Source organism: Crocodylus siamensis, chromosome 6 (assembly GCF_052110815.1).
Source record: "Crocodylus siamensis isolate JL-2025a chromosome 6, ASM5211081v1, whole genome shotgun sequence".
In the NCBI taxonomy this organism is placed as follows: Eukaryota; Metazoa; Chordata; order Crocodylia; family Crocodylidae; genus Crocodylus; species Crocodylus siamensis.
Window position 1 is genome coordinate 96255986 of NC_143400.1, and position 18660 is coordinate 96274645.

The window sequence follows — 18660 nt, forward strand, 5'->3', positions numbered from 1 at the left end:
AGAAACGTCCAGGGAAAAGCATGTCTAATTTGAGGCACATGGTAAGCACCGTGCGGCAAAGTCCAGAAGCAGCAATCTGCCAAACCAGTGGGTCTCGACCTCTGAGGTTTCAAGGCACCCCTCACAGACTCAAAATACCCCTCAGAAAATATAGGAAGTCTTAGTTTCCACTTGATTTTTAATTGCAGAAAAGTAACAGGGCAATTCTTCTGTTGCACAAAGACCCCAACAGGCCAGGACACTCTTAACACCGTGAATGCCTGCTTGAAATCGCTGGGTTTCTCTTGTGCAAGGTGTTTGCACTGCCTGCAGCACCCCGAAAGGATCTCAAGGCACCCTGGCTGAGAAACATCGCACTAAACATTTGTGCTTATTCAGGTCCATTCCCCCCCCAAAATAAAAATAAAAAGGTGTGAAATCCTGACCTCGGTGGGGTTACCAGGGGGAGATGCCCCGAACCAGCTCCTTCTGCCACAGGCGATTATCTACTGATCACAAGAAAGGCCTGGAGATGGAGATGCAGCAAGACCTCCCGGCAGCAGCTGGTCAAACAAGCACTTTGCTGATAAAAAGAAAACACATCTGATGTGCTCCGGCATAGAGCAACCCTGTGCTTGGGAGCTGCTGCAAGGACCTTCCCCTGCCAGCAACGAATGGCAGGGCTGCCTGCTGTCGGAGCGCTGGCTTTGCCCCCCTCGAGGCACGCTGCTTGCACCTCCACGAGCCTGAGGTGCGTCCCAGACACTTAAAGCTAGGGATCTGGCCTCCAAACTGGTCCAGCCGGCAGGTATTCACTCCACCAGACCGGCCTTTGCATCCCTGGAGGAGTCAAAGCTTTGTCTGGGCTGATGTAGCTGGGGCTGGTCTCGCCTTGGACTAGATGTGACCTCCGGAGGTCCCTTCCCACCCTATGGTCTGTGATGCCATGTGCCAGTTGAGCTGTTCCGATCCAGTCCTTGCACAAGGAGAGAGAAGGGGTTGCCCTGTGTCAGATCCACCCTGAGGACCGTGTCCAGCTTTGGGCTCCACATTTGAAGGAGGATGTAGAAAGTTTGGAGAGAGACTGGTGCAAAGCAGCAAACATGATTAGGGACCTGAGAAGCAGGGCTGATATGAAAAGGCTGAAAGAACTGGGGGTATTTGAGAAGACAGAGGGGGGATTTGGCGACAGTCTTCAAATCCCTGAGGGGTGACTGCAGAGAGGATGGAGCTGGGCTTTTCTCTCTGGCTACATGGGACGAGACTGGGAGCAATGGCCTCAAGCTGCAGCTGGGGAAATTTAGGTGGGTGATTAGGAGGAAGTGATTGGCTAGGAGGATGGTCAGGCATTAGGACAGGCTCTCCATCCCTGGAAGTTTTCAAGGGCAGGTTGGATGGACACATAGCTGGGCTGGTTTAGCCAGGGATGGTCCTGCCTTGAGCAGATGCTAGACTAGACGTCAGCTCCCGAGGGCCCTTCCAGACGACTTTCCTATGAGCCTTGCAGGTGGGGTGCAAGGTGCTACCACTGACAGAGGAGCCCCAGCATGAAACAGGATCGTGGCCTTACTCCCCTGCTCCAAACTGAGCAAGGAGGTGATGCCGCTGTCTTGAGACCCCGCTATTGCTTTTGCAATGCCTGCCGTCAGCGTGCTTGCAAGGGCCGTGGCGCATCCTCGCCTGGTGGCCTCGCTCCTGGGCTTGGTGTGTGCAGGTAGGAGCACCACCCGGCCCCAGGCCATGCACTCAGAGGTAAAACAAAAGGACTGAGAACAAATGCACCTTGCACTGAATTTGGAGCCTTGCTCCAGGGCAGAGGACTTGTGCTGGATGCCCGAGGAGGGAAGGCAATGCCCCAGGCGCGGCACCCAAGCTCCTGTCTGCAGGTGGTCAGGAAATAAACTGGGCTTTGCAGGCCTTGCACAGCCCACGGACAAGTGCAGCTGCTCTGTGACAGCTGTCAGCGGGCTGGTTTCGGTCAGGCCCGCTGCTCGGTTCCCAGCTCTCCCGGGGAGAACAGTTAATCCATGTTTTGTTAATCAGCCATGCACCGAGGCAGACTCTGAAGCACTTGTTTCCATAATCAGCCTGTCCTGCTGCTGCTCAGTGTCTCTTCATTAATCTGCATACTTCTCCGGGCACTTTGGGGAAGCGGTTGCTTGCAAACACAGGAGACTGGATTCAACAGCCTGGGAACCCCGCTCCAGCCCTGCGTACTGCCTCTGCAAGCCATGGCCGCCGGGATCATTAACAGTTCGCTCTCAAGACAATCGATGCGAGTTACGGCTCACAGAGCCTGGCTGGAGATAAACGCTGTGCGGTGATAGCGAGGTAAACCGAGGCACGGAGGAGCATCCTGCCACATGGCCCCAGGTAACAAGGACCAGAGCCCACGTGTCCCAACTCCTTGCCTCTGGTTTTCTTCACAAGGCTTTATGGCAGCCGGTGGGCCTAGGGGTATTCTTCCTATCTTCCCGCTCCCAAATGGAAGAGCTGGGAAAAGCCGAAATGTAATGCGACCTGCTCTGGGGACTGCGTCTGTCACGCCGCACCACAGGCTAGCAGCCGAGGGCGTGCACAGCCAGCCTTTGAGCCTGCAACCTCTTTGGAGCCAGGACAATCTCTTCCCCTGCTTGGAAAATGCCATCTGCCTCCCAGGGGTATAGAAAGCTTGCAAGGAATTATTTTTCCAACTATTTGAGCGGGTCTAATAAAAGCTATTGGATTTACTCGAAGAACCGTGTCTGCCTGCTGCCTCTCAAGCATCTCGGGATCAGCTCGCTGCAATGACAGGCCAAGGTGTGAGCCAGAAACTGCCCAGTCCCTTGGCCGCTGGGCTCTCCCCCGAGGCAGCCCCGCGCCAGCTGCCCCGTGGGCCTGGACACGCAGCCTCCCGTGCAAAACGGTAAACCCCCAGCCTGCTTTTATAGAGCTGCTTACACCCCTCCTCCAAAGCCGCGGCTGGCTCATGCGAAGCCCCGGCTCTCCCTGCTCCAGCTGTTGGATGGCCTGTGCTTTCCAGAGGGAAACAGCAGCTCGCATTAATCCCTGCGCTTAACCGCAGGGTCCTTGTCCAGCACCAGCACCTCAGGCGCCGCCTTCCCCTTCGGTGCAGAGGCAATTTAGGAGCACGGGCAGGCAGCCACCGGCTCGCGTTTGCTCGGCTCTGCCTCCTCCTGCCTGTTGTCTTCAGGGGAGCCTCACCGCCTGGGGTGGAGGTCTGGGGATGTCAACCTAGCAAACTGAACCCAAAGGACGACAAAAAAAAAAAAAATCATCCGAACGCAGACTTGCAAACCTCGTCGGCCGTGCCTGGCTCCAGCCCTGCCAACTTGAGGGTTATTTCACGCAGACAGAAATAACCAGACAGCAGCAGTGGTCTTCCAGAAACAAGTCAGGACCAGGGGGGTGGCAGGGCTGGGCAACGCACTTGGGCCGCGTCCCACCTGGTGACCGGGGAGCAGCCGCCGGCCGCTCCGACAAGTCGGGCACGCGCGGAGCAAGCCGCTAGGCTGCGTCAGCCTATTTGAGCCTGCGAAGTCTTTGGAGCGGGAACAAATCTCTTCTCCTGGTTCCATGCGTTTGTTTTCAGCTCCAAGTGACTTTTTCCCCCACCCACGCAAAGAGCCGCCTGCAGCAACGAGCTGATTTGGGGGGATCTTCGTGCACATCGGCGCACCTGCTCTCGGCATGCTTCCCACACCTCTGGCTTAGCCTCAGCATAAAACAAGGGACCGACGCACCAGGCTTTCCAGGACAATTTCCCACCTCATGGCTCGAAGTCGAGAGCTCAGCAAGAGGCACGACAGGATCCATCGCCACGGGCGGAAGACCTGAATCTCCTGCAGGTCAGGGAGCCCTGGCCTGCCTCTTTTTGGCTGCATTTCCTATTCACCTCCGAGCAGAATAAGACATCCTAGTGCTATCCTTCTCCTGCTGCTGCCACAGGTCCCTGGTGGGGCAGAGACTGCCTGAGCCAAGCAGGCCCGGCAGGTTTGACACAGGAACCAGGGATGGGAGACAGGGGGATGAAAGCAAGCCAGGAATGTGAAGCGAGAGCTCCGGAAACACAAAAGCAAGCTGCCTGGCACAGGAAGGGGGGGGGGTACACCAGGGCTCAGCTCGACCAAACGGCTTTGCAGCAAGGAAATGGCAAGTCGACAGCAGGCCTCTGACCGGACCCAGCAGAAACCTGAGCAACAGCGAGACGAGAAGACATCTCCCTCGAGACACTCGCTCTCCTGTTCCCAGGCTGCAGAGGCTGGAGCTGGGCTGGTCTCAGTGGGGGCAGGTGACAGAAGGAGCAATGGGCTCAAGCTGCAGCAAGGGGAGTTGGGGTTGGATATTAGGAAAAACTCTCTCACGAGGAGGGTGGGGAAGCACTGGAGCAGGCCCCCCAGAGAAGCAGGTAACCTCTCTGGGAGGTTACCCACCTCGTCCTTGGAGGATTTGAAGACCGGGGTAGACAAGCCTTGGCTGGGATGACGTAGCTGGGGCTGGTCCTGCTTGGAGCAGGAGGGTGGGCTGGATGTGACCCCCTGAGGTCCTGTCAACCCTCGTTTTCTATGATTCCACCCCATTTTCCTCCCGAATTAATTACACACAGGCTTCAGGAGACTCAGAAACCTGGACTAGACCTTGGCAGCGGGGGCTTCACTTCAAAAGCCTCCCGGCTGGGCAGCAGAAAGACCAGGCTACCAGTGCAGGGACCCGAAGGGGCTCTGCAAATCTCAGGGCAAAGCCAGAGAGCCCTGGGCACGGCAGGGGAAGCTAGAGGCACTTTGCTTCAGGTGAAAGCAGCCTTCTTCGCCCTTCCCGTGCCTCTCCTGAGCATTTTTCTTGCGGGAAGCGATGCTGGATGCACTGGGCCACGTTTTGCTCGCAGCCGCAGGTGCGCAGCACAGCTGAGCGCCAGAGCAGAATCCAGCCCGCGTGACCCCTGGCTCCAGGCCTCTCTGGGCAAGCGTAACGTACGCTCGCAAAAATCCCCCAGCGCGAGCGAGGACGCGGCTGTCAGCCAGGCTGTTAATCAGGCTGCCTTTTGGCTCCTTCCAGCTTTAAAGGCAAATAAAACTAAGTGCATTTGAGTTTTTAGGATAAACGAGGCTTAGCTGGACAGATTTCCCTAAGCTGCTCGCAAGGCGGCTCCGCCTTCTGCTTTTGCCAACCATCCTCTTTTGGATCGCAACCATCGCTGCCACCCCCCCCCCCGGCCCCGGAGATTAGCACTGTACGCATTTACTCCCAACCAGGAATGTAAATAGTACGTCTGGAAGAGGCCTCGCTCCTTATCTCGTGTGCGAGCACCGAGGGCAGCAGAGCTCAGCGCTGCAGGTTTCCCCGTGGCGCAAAGCAAATGCACTGAGGACGCCCCGCACGATGCCCCTGCCTCCGCTCCCGGGCGGAAAGCTTCAAAGCGTGCCCACGAGTCGGTCATCTAGCAGCATTGCAGCGCCCGGCTCCAGAAATAGACCCAGACACCGAGTCTGCTGATTAAAATAACAGTGAGCAGGAGTTAAACACAGCCCCCTGAATAACCTCGTCTTCCAGCGCAGGGTTTGCTGGATGTCTCGGACCCAGGCGGAGCAAGCCCCTGCAGATGGGAAGGGCTCCTCAGCGATGGTCGCGGCCCCAGCAAACTCAATCTCCGGAGCCCCGGGAGTGCCCGAGACGGGGTCACGGGGCTCGCTCTGGGCCTCCTGCGCGAGAGCGGCGGGACACGGCCCTCCAGGCTCCATCCTCGAGCACATGCCAGGACCCCCAAAGCAGCTGGGGGCATGGGTGGAGCTAGGATTTTGGAAAGCGGGGTGCAGGTGGTGTGGTGCATCATCACATATAACACAACTTGCTTTCTTCTCCAGGTAAAGAGTCACTAGAAGCTTCACTAATACACTAGGAGCCTAAGGCTGGATGATTCAGTCTACCGTCAAAGCAAAAACGACTCGAACTTTACCGGAGCGTGCATTACGCATCTCTTAATTCATTATGGGAAACCTCATGCAATCACGGACCAACCTCAGGAAATGAGCCAACCAATGGGTTTGTCAGGAGGAGCAGACCACGCAGCATCTCCTGAGATGCCCTGCCGCAAGATTCGGCAACGCCAAAGCCAGAAGCAGTGGCCTGTGCTGGATATTGGGAGCACACCATATAGCAAGGTGGGACTGGTGAAGAAGAATGAATTACATGGCACGACATGATGTATTAAAAGCACAACAAACTAGGCAAACAAACAAACAAACAAACAAACAAACAAACAAACATATATATATATATACACACACACACACACACACACACACACATACATACATACACACACACACTAAAAAATATGTTGTTTTATTAAGCTGACAAGGTTCTTTGGGTGAATCTGATAACTTTTATTAGACCGACTCAAATAGTTGGGGAAAAAATCTCCTTTCCAAGCTTTCAGGCACAAACACCCCCTCCGTCGGGCTGAAGAAGCACCACTTTTTATTAGGCCTGCTCACGATCAGAATTAAATGCACCTTTCTTTCAGGGTCATAAAATTCAGTTTGCTTGTGCATCTTGCCAGGCCATCCAGTGCTTCACTGACAGTTATTTCCACACCGGAGTTGCTGTTTCTAGCTAGAGGGAAAACCAGTCTGCAGGGCTGCAGAAGAGGAGGAGCAGGGAACAGATAGCTGAATTGCACTGGAAATGATAGGTTGATTAGTGGAAGGTTACCACCATCAAAAAACCAGGAGAGGGTTGTTAACACCTGCGCAGTGGAGAGTTTAAAAGAAACTGGGTAATGGACCACAAAGTAATGAACCACCAAGTCACAGCGTTAACAGACTCAGGCCCACTCACGTCTTGCTTTGTGGAGGAGCTGCCAGTCGAAGGCAGCCAGGAAACCTCTGCTTATGGGGAGGGCAGCAGGCGAGAGCTCCCGCCCAGGGGGGCCGAGAACCGCAGGCCCCAAGCAAGCATTAAAACTGGGGTGGGGGGGCGGGCAATCAGGTCACACGTCTCAAGTGAGGACAACAGTCCTGCCCTGCCTTCAGCCTGCCACCCATGCAAGTGCTTGGAAGTGCAGCTGGGGTTGGAGCTGCAGCCCCCAGCACTCACCTCCTTATAGTCACAGGCAATGAGGGTTGAAGTGAGCTTGGGGGGGTCACATCCAGTCCAAGCCCTTGCTCCAAGCAGGACCAGCCCCAACTCCATCATCCCAGACAAGGCTTGGTCTACCTGGGTCTTCAAAACCAGGCAGACAGTGAGGAGCTGGGAGCAACGCCAGACCTTGCACCCACTTCATTCCCAGCCCTGCCACCCTGCAAGCGTTTGCTCTCGGGGCCAGCGAGAGCATCTCCCCTTCCTGCCCCCAGCCAGAGGGAGGAGGTTTCCCCCGTTCCCTGCTAACTCTCCAGCTCCCATCATTAAGCATAAGTGTTTAGACAGGGACAACCTTCCCCACATCTGGAGCTGTTTATACCAGACACATACCAGGCGCTGAACCGGTGCCCCTGGAGATCTATACCGGATCAAGTCGCACGGACATTTCCACCCAGCACGCTGTCGTTTCTTCACCCCCCAGCTACAATAGCATAGCTTTGACACGGACAGGCTGTCAGTCGCTCTAAATTGGCTGCCATTCCCGGGAAGCGAGCGGCGGGATAAACGTGCAGCCTGCCGGGGTCTGCCGAAGCATCATCCTGATGCAGTGAGAGCCCCCACCCCCCTGCCCGCCTCCAAGCCTAGCACCGAGCAGCTCGACGGCTTCCCGAACTTCAAAACGCAGGATCGTGCTCACAAATGAACTCTTGCCTTGCACACAGTCTGATGGCAATACTCCCTGCAGCTGGCACGCTACTGGGAGGGTGGGCTCACACCAGGCTGCAGAAGGGAGCCCAAACCATGGGCATCACCAGGAAGCTTTGCAAGCAGCACAAAAAAGGGCTCCATTCAAGACTGTTTAAAAAAACATTGTTTTAAATACTCAGTCTCTTGCCCTCTACTGCAGTGCACAGCCTGTGCTGCAATTCGACCCTTAAAAATAAAATTATCACAGTTCCTATGTTCCCCTAGTGATGTTTATGAGGGTCTTCTCAGCAAGAAGGGATGGATCCGGCAGGTATATAAATACATGGTGCATCTGCACAAATGCACGGTACTTCTGCATCCCCCGTGGTGCATCTGCACAAATTTAGGGTACTGTGGGGTTCTCCATTGCCCCAGGGGAATAAACTCAGTGCGCCCAAAAACCAAAGAGGGAAGGGTAAGACTGGGCTGATTCACAGCCCTGTTGAACCTGGTTATCTTCCGTGTATCTTGCAGCTCGGAAAGGGACAATGATCTCGGACTGAAATGTGCTAGCTGCCACTTTGGCTTTAAGGCTTATTAAGACTGGGACATCTCCGCAGCAGCAGTCATGAGTGCTCCCAAGGGGAGAGAGGATCTCAGGACGTGGGTGCTCAGAGCTGGCGGGACCTTGGCATGGACCACCCTGTACATGGAGCTCTCTGGCCACCATCCAGCAGGCTCCACTCACTCCCCAGGGCAGCCTCAGCAAGAGCTTCTGCAAATATCTGGAAGGCTTTTCCCTTTTGGGAAGGGATGGGATTAGGTCTGGACACAAGAGAGAGTTCATCCAGTGTCTTGAACTGGGAATTTCAGCTTATTGGCACTGCATAGGGGAGTCTCAGAGCTATGGGACCAGCCCACAAGGCACCAATGATACTGCCCACCCCCCACATTGAATGGAGTGGACAACTGCATGCACATGGCCCCAGTGCATGCAGGGCACCGGGTAGGCTCAGGGTCTTGCCTTATGCAGAATTGCAGCGAGCATCAAAACCTGGAGGAGGGCAGAACTGGAGCAAAAAAAAAAAAAGCAGAAATAACCATTTTTTCTCCCTTTTCCCTACAATCCTATAATAATTTGCAGTGTCTTGGGGAGCGGGCGAGTTGCAAGGGTGGGAGAGGACAGGATGCAATGCAGAAAGACCATGCGAGGGACCATGGAGTAGCGGCGTCTCCACTCCTGACTAGTAAAACCAAGCTGGTGTCTCTGATCCAGGAGTGAAGCAACGCTGCCCGGAGAGGGCTCTGCTCTGTCCCAATACAGGTGCCAGGAGGGACCAGGATTGCACGTGAGCCTGTGCAATGGCAGCAGCCTTGATGAAACCGGCTAACCGACCGCACTGAGAAGAGCAGCAATTTGTCCGCAGCATCACCCCGAGCAGCTCAGCATAGACCCTCCGGAGACATTTCTGCTCTGGGCTGCTCGTGCCACCTGAAATGCTGCAACCGGAAGCACCGTGATCAGTTAGACCCCCCTCCCCTGCCTGCATCTGACCTCAAATGGCTCGGGGCAGGAGGGTGCACAGCTCCCTCCCCACTTTCTTCGTCATGCACGGTGCTTCCAACTGCCCCACGACCGGCCAATTCGTGCTGCACTCCTGGCCTCTTCAAGCTCCACAGATGAAGGTTGCGTTGGGTCCAAGACCTTCCAGGCACAGTTCAGAGCCCAAGTCTGTCCCTTGGCATCCAACCCAGTCTTCTTTCCAGGGCTTAGAAAAAGTGGCCCTGGGTCAATTTTTAGAGGCAGGGATGCACCCAGGCTAACTGTAAACCCTGCAGCTCCAGTGCCACTAGATGTGACCATGCCCATCTCAGCACAGGCTGCGAAGCCCACCTGAGAAGCTGAGCGCTCCTTGGATGTCTAGTCTAGACTGAGTCCTGAGCCGGAGCGGCCACGCTGCCCCTGGTACCCTCACCCACCACGAGGCCAAGCCAACAACCGTGCAGGAAAGCATGAGGGGAAGTCTCCCTTGATCATCAAACCTCCCTTAGTGCAGACATGTGCTTGGCTATCTACCCAATAAAGCACCGCTCCCCTCCCAGGGGACATTCAGGGATGGGCAAGCAGAGGTGACACTCCAAGGTGGATAGCGCAAGGGAAGCAGGTCTTTAAAACCTGGGAGCCAAACGCTCAGATGATCCAGCCTAATCTCCAAGTGCTGAGCACCCAGCCTTCGGCAGGAGCTGGGAAGTTCAGTCCCAGCAGAAAAGCAAGCCGTGCAGGCGAGAAACCCACCTCTGGTGCCACAATCAGGCCCCGATTGAAACACGGCAGCTGGGTGTTACTTTGTCACCTCTTTCTGGACCCTGAATGTGCTTCCCCTCCCCACTTCCACATTTTTTCCTCCAAAATGCAGCTTGCACACCATGATATACGCTCTGCCTGCCCACGCCTGCTGCAACTTCAAAGCTCGCCGCCTGCCCGGAGACCCATCGTGCTAAGGAAGCCAGCTGCATGCCCCCCCAGCCCCGTTCGCTCAGGCATGCCTGCTATCAGTCAAGATTAAGCTTTGATGTGGGGAGCTGAGCTGGGGCAGGACAGGCTGCTGAGCCTCACCCTGGACGTTCACCGACGTGCTGCCAGGGTGGGGTAGCAGTGGGGCGTGCACCGCAGCCCACTCGGGGCTAGGGGCAGGCAGCGCCCTGGTCCCCTGCCAGCTGGGCATGCACGTGCACCCTTTCATTCAGCCCCAGAAGACCTCATTTCCCTCTTTGCAAATGAACAAGAAGCAACAAGACTATGCTTGGCCTCCAGACGGGATGGGCCGCGGCCAAGATCTGCTATACGCTCTAGCTAGAACGTGTGGGGTTTGCTTCCCATCCAAGGAAGGAGAAAAGGACATTTATGAGCTGGGATCGGAGGGAGCATGTGGGAAGGAAAGGGTGGGGTGTGGAGGCTATTTCTGTTGCTATAATTATTCAGTGGCTAAATCCCTGGCCCTTGGCATCAGCTGTGGAGGGCCTGCTGAAGAGGCCGGTAGCTATGGAAAGGAGGGTGGAAAAACCCGTTGCAGCCCTGGGGCTTCTCAGGCAATTTTTCTCCTATTAGCCAAGTCACCCAAGGCTCTTTGAAGCCTTTTCAGCCTGCAATCTTTACTGCTGCTTCAAGACCAAACACCATTTTGGGATTTCAGTCTCCCGGCGTCACATCTAGGGAGCTGCACAGACTTTGTGGAGTCACTGAAATCAGAAGCCGGCCCCGTGGAGATGAAGCGATGTGCACACCACTTGGGTACCGCACGTCCCCACCTCTTGGAGCATCAGATATCAGCCATGGCTAGTGGTGGGAGGTCTGATCGGGGGCAGCTGGGTCTTGTTCTTCTGCTCGAGGTCAAAGCGACTTCTCGTTCGGAGTCAGGAAGGATTTTTTCTCCCCAATCCAGGCTGACACAGGCTGTCACGGGGAGAGGAAGGGGGACTTCCGTTGTAGCACCATCGAATCAGATAAAACAAGGGTGGGAAGGGACCTCGGGAAGCCACATCTGGTCCAGTACTTCCCAACCAGCGTGTCGCGGCACAAAAGTGTGCCATTAGAAATGAACACGCATGCCGCACAATTTTGCCATGGCAATGAGCGGCAACGAAGTACAATAGGTACGAGGATGGGGAATGCCTTAACAAGTGTGCAGCGGAAAATTATTATTAACGTAAGCATGCCTTGGGCTGGAAGAGATCTAGTCCAACCTCCTGCTCACGGCAGGACCAGCCCCAACTTAGCGTGGCACGGTGGAGGGCATGGAGGGGGTTGGACCAGATCAAAGGTTACCAGCAAATGGGGTCGATGGCCTGAGAGGCCTCTTTCGGCCCCGTGTCCCCCTCTCATTCAGCAACAGGTCTCAGCGAGCTGATGAATTTTTAATTCAGTCTGAAGCAGAGATGAACAAACAAGCCAAGCTCCTATGACCCAGACGCCCGGTGCTGCCTCGAGCTTGGCCTTATCGCAGGAGCAGCAAAGAGCTGAGCCAGCGATTTGGCTCTTCTTTATCACGCTCCCCTACCGTTCCCCGCGGACGGCAAACATGCACCGTAAAGTAATCCCACTTCAACTCCAAAGCAAGAGACTGCAGGCACCAGGGGCCAGAGCCGGTTTAGGATCGTCATCAAGCTTGCCCCCAAATGCAACCTGCTAGCATGGTGGAAACCAATACAAAATTCACAGCAAAAGTTAAAAAGAAAGCACTGAATGCGGACACAGGGCAGCACCCTGAAAGCAGACGTCACGGGCAAGGTGCTTTAGAGGCAAAAGCTGCACAAGAAGATCCGGCAAGAGCTGTTTGTGGAGGGGGAAGAGAGGAGGCAGCAGGAAAGCAGGGTGCAAAGGGCAGTGGAAGGCCGGGTGCGACGTGGGCTCCTGCTCCGTCCTCACTAACCCCAGGAGGCTGCTGCAGGAAGCCTGAAGCCAGGCTGTTTAAGCAGCTGCTCGGATGGAGTCTGTTGAGCCCTTAGTCGCATCCTTGCGCCGGGATCTCCGGTGACTCCATGGAGCCGTATCAGCCACCGTGGGATCGGCGCTCGGGGGCACCTAAAGCATTAAGGCATGAAAGAAAAACCCAGACTGGCCTCCCTGCGGCGTCTGATGAAGCGAGCTTCAACTCACGAGAGCTTGTGCTATAGACACGCATACGCAGACACACACATATACATAGTGCGTATGTGTGCATTTACTTTGGTTAGCCTACAAGGTGCAAATCTACCCTGCTTTCTGCCTGAAGTCTGCTCTCAGCTATCCACGCTGCAACTAATAAACCGGAAGGGAATGAGGGCAGAGGCGTGCGAACCCCTTCATCTCAGTCTCAACTTCATGCATCAAGCTGCGATGGACGGGAAGAACCAAACGGTGCTCCCCATCTGGACAGCCACAGATGGAGCCGTGCTCTCTCCACCTTTTTAAGAAGAGTTTCCTGCGAAGGGTGCATGGATGGTAATCGAGTGGACAGAGAGGACAGAGCGCTGGTTCGAAAAGCCCAAGAGCCACTTGGCCACAGCAAATCCCCTAGAAAGATGTCCAGGATTGGAGGCAATACTTGCCGGTGGATGGAGAAGCCACCACAATCTTTGTTAAGTTATTCCAAAGCTTCCCACGCTCACTGTGCCGACCCCGGGCCTTCTTGCTAGTTTAGCTCCAGCTTCCGGCTCTTGGATGGGTCCCAACTTCGTCAACAAGGTTGAGAAGCTGGACCCAAAATTCATTTTTGGTTAGGGATTGGAGCATTGACTTGGTTTTCTTTAACTTTTCCCTGCCGTTGCCCATGCTGCAGCCAGTCTGCAGGGAAACAACGAGTTCCCAGGTCCAAGACACGTCACCCTCACTCCCTTTACCGGCAGGCGAGGTTCGTCGGGTGGACGTGAGATCTTGTATTAGACTAACGAAATACTACTGCTCCTCCAGCATGGAGCTACCCAGGGCAAGCTCACGGACCCAGACCCGGCTCTCGGGGCAGCCCCTGGCCCGAGCCAATGTTTGCAAAACCCATGAACAAGCCTCAGTGCTTTCATCCCTTGCAGATGGGTTTATTTTTGTACCACAGTCACTTTAACCTCCCTGACCACTGGGAAGTTTACCCTGGGGGTGAGGCCGAGGCATGCAACCTTAGCCGAGCTAAATGCAGAGATTTTTCCAAGAACTCCTCTATTTATTTATTCAGCATCCAAGTGAAATCAGGCGTGTGGATGAAAGACGTTGCTGTCGTCATTACGGCCAGGGCTTTCCATTTCCATCTTGGGGAAACGGAGGCACACGGGGCGCGAGTTGAAGGAGAACAAGACGGGCAGGGTTTGCAAACGGCATGGCAGGTGGTGACACTTGTGAGAAATATGTCCGGGCAGCTGCAGTCACGCATGCATTTGCTTTTCCTCCTGCTACCCCATGCCATTAGCAACGCGGCTGCAAAAGCAAGCAGCTCTCCCGAGGCCAGCCTCTTCCTGCGGCTACAGCAATACTTTTGTGCTCAGGAATGCGTTATCAGCATGTTACCCGGGCACCGTGTTGACACTGTGGTCACGCACCGATCCTGAACTCTCTCCACATCCTGCTGATACGGGCCCGGGAGTGGAGCCCCGCAGCTGGCTGCAACACGCGGCGATGCTGCACTAGGCAGGAAAGGAAGGAAAATCTAAGGGAAGCCGTGCAAGCTGGACGTTCACCACCGTGCAAATCCCAAGCCAGTCCCCGGTGTCCGCAGATGTTCCAGCTTTGCACCACGGCGAGAGAAAGGCATGCCCCGGTGCCATCCTGCATCCTGGAGCGTAGGCAGACAGGGTGTAATTGCATGAGAAGGAAGGAAGTTGGAAGACGCGCCGTAGCGAAGATCCTCCCGGCTTGCACCCGGTGCCAGGGGACCGTTAAGGACTGCAAGCCATCAGCTTCAGGCCCCAGTTCAGTGCTACTGACGGATGGAAAGGGAGGCTTTGAGGCCCATGGGTTTTACAAGCGATACACTTCCTACCTCCCTCTTGCATTTTCGCATCGGCAGAGCCGGCGTGGGAACGTCAGGCTTTGACTGCAGACAGCTGTCTTGTTACACGGCCTTCGGCAAGTCCCCGCATCGCTCCAGGCCTCAGTTTCCCACCCCTCCCCATCAGGATGAATGTCTGCGCAGGGGGTTAAAACCCCTGTGGGAAGAGTGCTGGGCAATACGGGGACAAAGCAGCAGCCCTGCCTGTTCCTGACGGTCCCAGTGTAGAAATTTACTAACAAGACCATAAGTAATAGTGTAGAAGTTAACTATAAAGCAGACTCAGCCTCCAAGGACAGGCTGATAAGGCTCTGCAATGACCAAATCCTATTCACGTTGAAGTCTGAAGTAAGCAAAGATTTAGTTTTCCTCCCTATTAGTTAATGTTTCAAAACAAACATGTAGCCAAAAACCAGTTTTGAAATAATTAAGAGTTTTCTCACACTGACCTGATATCTTATTTTCTTTCACAGTGGAAAATTCCCACCTGTGCGCGCATCTTGTCTGTAAACTATAAATTGCCTCTAACAGTTTTATTCGGGGCCTCTGAGCTTGCTCAGGGTGCCCAGCATGCTGAATAAATTTTGAGACTGACAGCGACTCTGTGTCTTTGGGAACAGCCCTGCAAGGGGTCATGAACTCCTCAACACCAGCACCCATAAGGGAGGAGGACTACACCGGGGAAAGCTGCTGGGAGGTCAAAGGCAGTGTCTGTAAAAACAAGATTTGCAGCAAAACTCGTGATCAGTACAGAAGTTTGCATTATTTTCAGTGACCTCCAAAGGCACCGGCTAGATTTATAAGCATCCCTCACACTCCAGTACAGAGAGGACCTAAATGTTGGTGCCTTATGTGAACACAGGTCCTCTAGAAGGTAATATTAACCATAAAGAGAGTTAAGCCAGTATGCCCCAATCAAGGGAAATGCAGAAAGGAAACCTAAAAAGTGAAAGCCAGTTAGATGTTAAAGCGGTTTCTGTTTATGACCTACACGGGGGAGTAAGGGCATTTGTTCGAGAGTATTTTGAGCCTGACCGTTCTCCAGTTAGCTCCCGCTCCTTAAAGTCAGATGGCGGTGGCAGATTAAAGGTTGATAATCCAGCCTGGCCTCCTATTCCAGACTGGCTTCCCCCACCTACATCCTGCCGGGGTTCTTGTTTATACCAGCATGAACCAGGAGCGACTCTGGATCAGAGCAGCAACCCAAGGGCCTGCTGCAGCGTAGCAGCCCCCGTCCTCCTGGATCTGCATGGCACGCTTGCCTGGCATTGCCTGCGATGCACCAAAAGAAGATGCTCGAAGAGAAGAGGCCGTGGGCACAGGCACACGTTCAGCGACAGGCACTGAGAAAAAAAAAAAAAAAAAATAGCCAAGCGCTCGGGGAGCTTCGAACCAGGACGGAAACAGATCATGCAAGTAAAAATCAGGGGACTTGGAGGTGCATGGGAGGAAAAGAAAACCCAGGGCAAGGGCTGCATGCAGCGGGCTAGGAGAGAAGGAGCGACTGTGTGACCGATAGACAGAGCCCCTTCTCCAGGAGGAGGCTTGTTATTTTTGGCCGGGGGCTGCTGTTGACTCCTGGGAGCCAGCGCCGGGAGAGGAGGGGGCTCCGCTCAGTCGTACTGTTCGCAGGCACAATGTCCACAGCAAGTTGCAACACGGCTCCCGATTCAGCAGCCAGCGAGCGCCGTCGTGCCAGATGTGGCTTCCCGTTCCTACCGCCCTGCCTTGCCGAGCAGCGTGGAAAAGGGCAAGGGGCTTCAGCCTCCAGGCAACGTTCAACACAAATGGCCACAGTGCCGTGGCAGGCACACTCAGATGAAATGCCAGCCTGCCAGCAGCCCGCTCCTGCCAAAGCCCAGCAGAGACGCAGCAGGGTACGAGGCCAGCGCGGGACTCTGCTGGTGTGACGGGAGCGCCAGCAAGATGCATCCACACCAATGACAGGCTACTTTGCCTCTCTTTTCAACCCCCGACATGCAGAAATCTAGCGCTCCGGGCTCAGAAATGATACCTTTTATTAGACCAGCTAGGAAATCGCAGAAAGACATCATCTCTTTTTCTGCAAGCTTTCAGGCTCAAACACCCTTCATCAGGCTCTGGGATAATTAAAGATGGTCAAAAGTCCCGGAGAGTGACACGCACAAAGACACTCTCATGGACCCAAAGGGACAGATTCCCATCTCCAGCTCCCTCTTGTGCAAAAATGAAGTTTATTCCCTACCTATGGGGACTTTTTACGATCTTTAAATTTTCCCAGAGCCTGATGAAGGACGTTTGACCCCGAAAGTTTGCAGAAAAAAGATCTCTCTCTATGTACACACACACACACACATCTATCTATCGATCTATCTATAGCTATATCTCTCTATAGATAGAAAGATAGATCAATCGATCGATATTGCAATTTCCTGGCTGGTCTAATAAACGGTATCATTTCTGAACCCAGAGTTCTGCATTTTTTTTGCATTTTCTTTTTTGTCTCAGACCAACGTGGCTGCCAAATACATCCCTTTTAAACCTCAGTGCATTAGAAGAATTCCCCCCATCCACGCCCATGCCAGTTGCTCTTCCCTCCCTCCCCATTTGTCCTTCAAAAAATTGAGGAAGACAAAGAAAATCACGCAAGGAACCAGGCAGATGAATGCGACTGCAGCAGAGTGAACAGCTCCAGCCCAGCAAGGGCGGGTGATCCGCTGTTAGCCCCTTGCCTTTGCCGTGGGACCATCTCGAACTGCAGAAAGAGCCCAGTCACCTGCAGCAGCGGGCACCAGAAAGCCTTTTTTATTCCAGACTGGTTTCCCCCAATGATGTCCTGCAGGGGTTCTCACTTATACGGGTGTGAATCCAGAGCGATTCTGGATCCGAGCAGCACAGACAGCCCAACCTAAGGGTCTGCTGCAGCATAACAGACCCCATGCTTCTGGATCTGGATTGCACGCTTCCCTGGCATTGCTTGCGCCTGGCGGCAAAGCCCCAGGGGCCCCGACTCGAAACAGGAAGGGTGGCACCCCCTCCTCCCACCTCGCCGCGATGCACCAGGGATTAGCTGGCCTTTACATGGCCCTGCCTCTTTCAAAGGGCTGTCTGAGCGCCAAGCCTCGTAAGCTGTTATTTATTCCATGTTTTGTCCTTGCCTCCCGAGGGGATATGTTCTTCCCCTCCCGAGAAAGGAAGAAGCAGGCAAGAGGTCAGGAGTGGGCGTCCAGAGCACATTCCACACCGCTGCTCCTCGCTGAAAATGCAAAACGACATCCACGGCTGCCGGCAAAGCACAGCAGGAAATCAAGCCGAGTCCCCCAGCAGCCTCCCACCCACCCACCCACCCACCCCAGCCATGCAAAGGGGACAGGACACACCGTAGGATGGATATTTCACCTCCTCATTTCCTTTCTGGTGTGGAAAAGCCAAGCAGGGGTCAAGCAGCCCAATGCAAGGCCCAGCTCCAAGGCTTAAAAGCACACAGGGGGCTTCGCAGCTGCCCGGGCGGAAGGAAAATAAATAGCAACCCTTGCTCTGCAGAGGCACGAGGAGACTGGCCGATGCGCAGGAGTGAAGAGCTGGCAGCATAGGTGCCAAATGAGAGAGGAAGACCCGCTTAGCCAAGGGGGTTTGGGCGCAGCCTGCCCACCTCTGTGGCACGGTTGCAGTACAAGGGCAGGGCTGGGCAGAGGGAAGCCAGCGGGAGCTGCAGGCGGGCTCAGCTCATCTAGAAGCCAGGAAAAGGACTCAGCAGAAAGGGAGACTGCAGGCAGTAGCGGGCAGGACAGACGTGAACCACCCCCTCGGTGAAGCCCGGGGCAGAGGCATCCCGGGGCAGCAAAGCGACGTGCAACAGAGGGGGATGCCGGCGGGACGGGCTGAGCTCCCATTCAGTATAACTGCAGATAAAACCCGTGTCCCGACCTCCCTCTGCAAGCAGAATAGATCACACTTGGCCTGGCTACGTCTTTGGCCTGGAGCAACTTATCCCAGAGCATCCTTAGGCAGAGAGAGTCTTTCCTCCAGCAACACATCTGCCGAGAAAGGACGACGCAGGACGCCCTGGCTCGCCAGGCCCCAACCAGCGAAGCGCGAGAAAGGCTCTGGCAACAGGGTGCTTTGCAATCCAAATGAGAACAGCTGCCTCCAAAGGGGGAAAAAGTAGAAATCCATTCCCTGACAGCAGGGGCTGAAACTCGAACCTTCGTGCCGAGCCTGAGGACATGCACCGTTACGCGAGAGTGGGGAAAGGCCTTCTCGGCAGGGGCTGTAAAACCCCGGCCCAGGCGCAGGCGTGCAATATCCCGCTGGCCTTGCAGCCGGCTGGTTTGAAGCCGGACCAAGGTCTAGGGTGCCACTGACGTCAAGGGACCCCTGTTAGGGGGTCCTGCGCTGGTCTTGTTCGTGAGGGCTGTCC

General features: G+C 55.0%; 1 protein-coding gene across 2 annotated transcripts in view; it reads right to left on the reverse strand.

The window, feature by feature from the left end:
• The window catches only part of P3H2 (prolyl 3-hydroxylase 2), a 94279-nt gene that overhangs the window by 72429 nt on the left and 3190 nt on the right, over positions 1-18660 (reverse strand). The window lies entirely within an intron of this gene.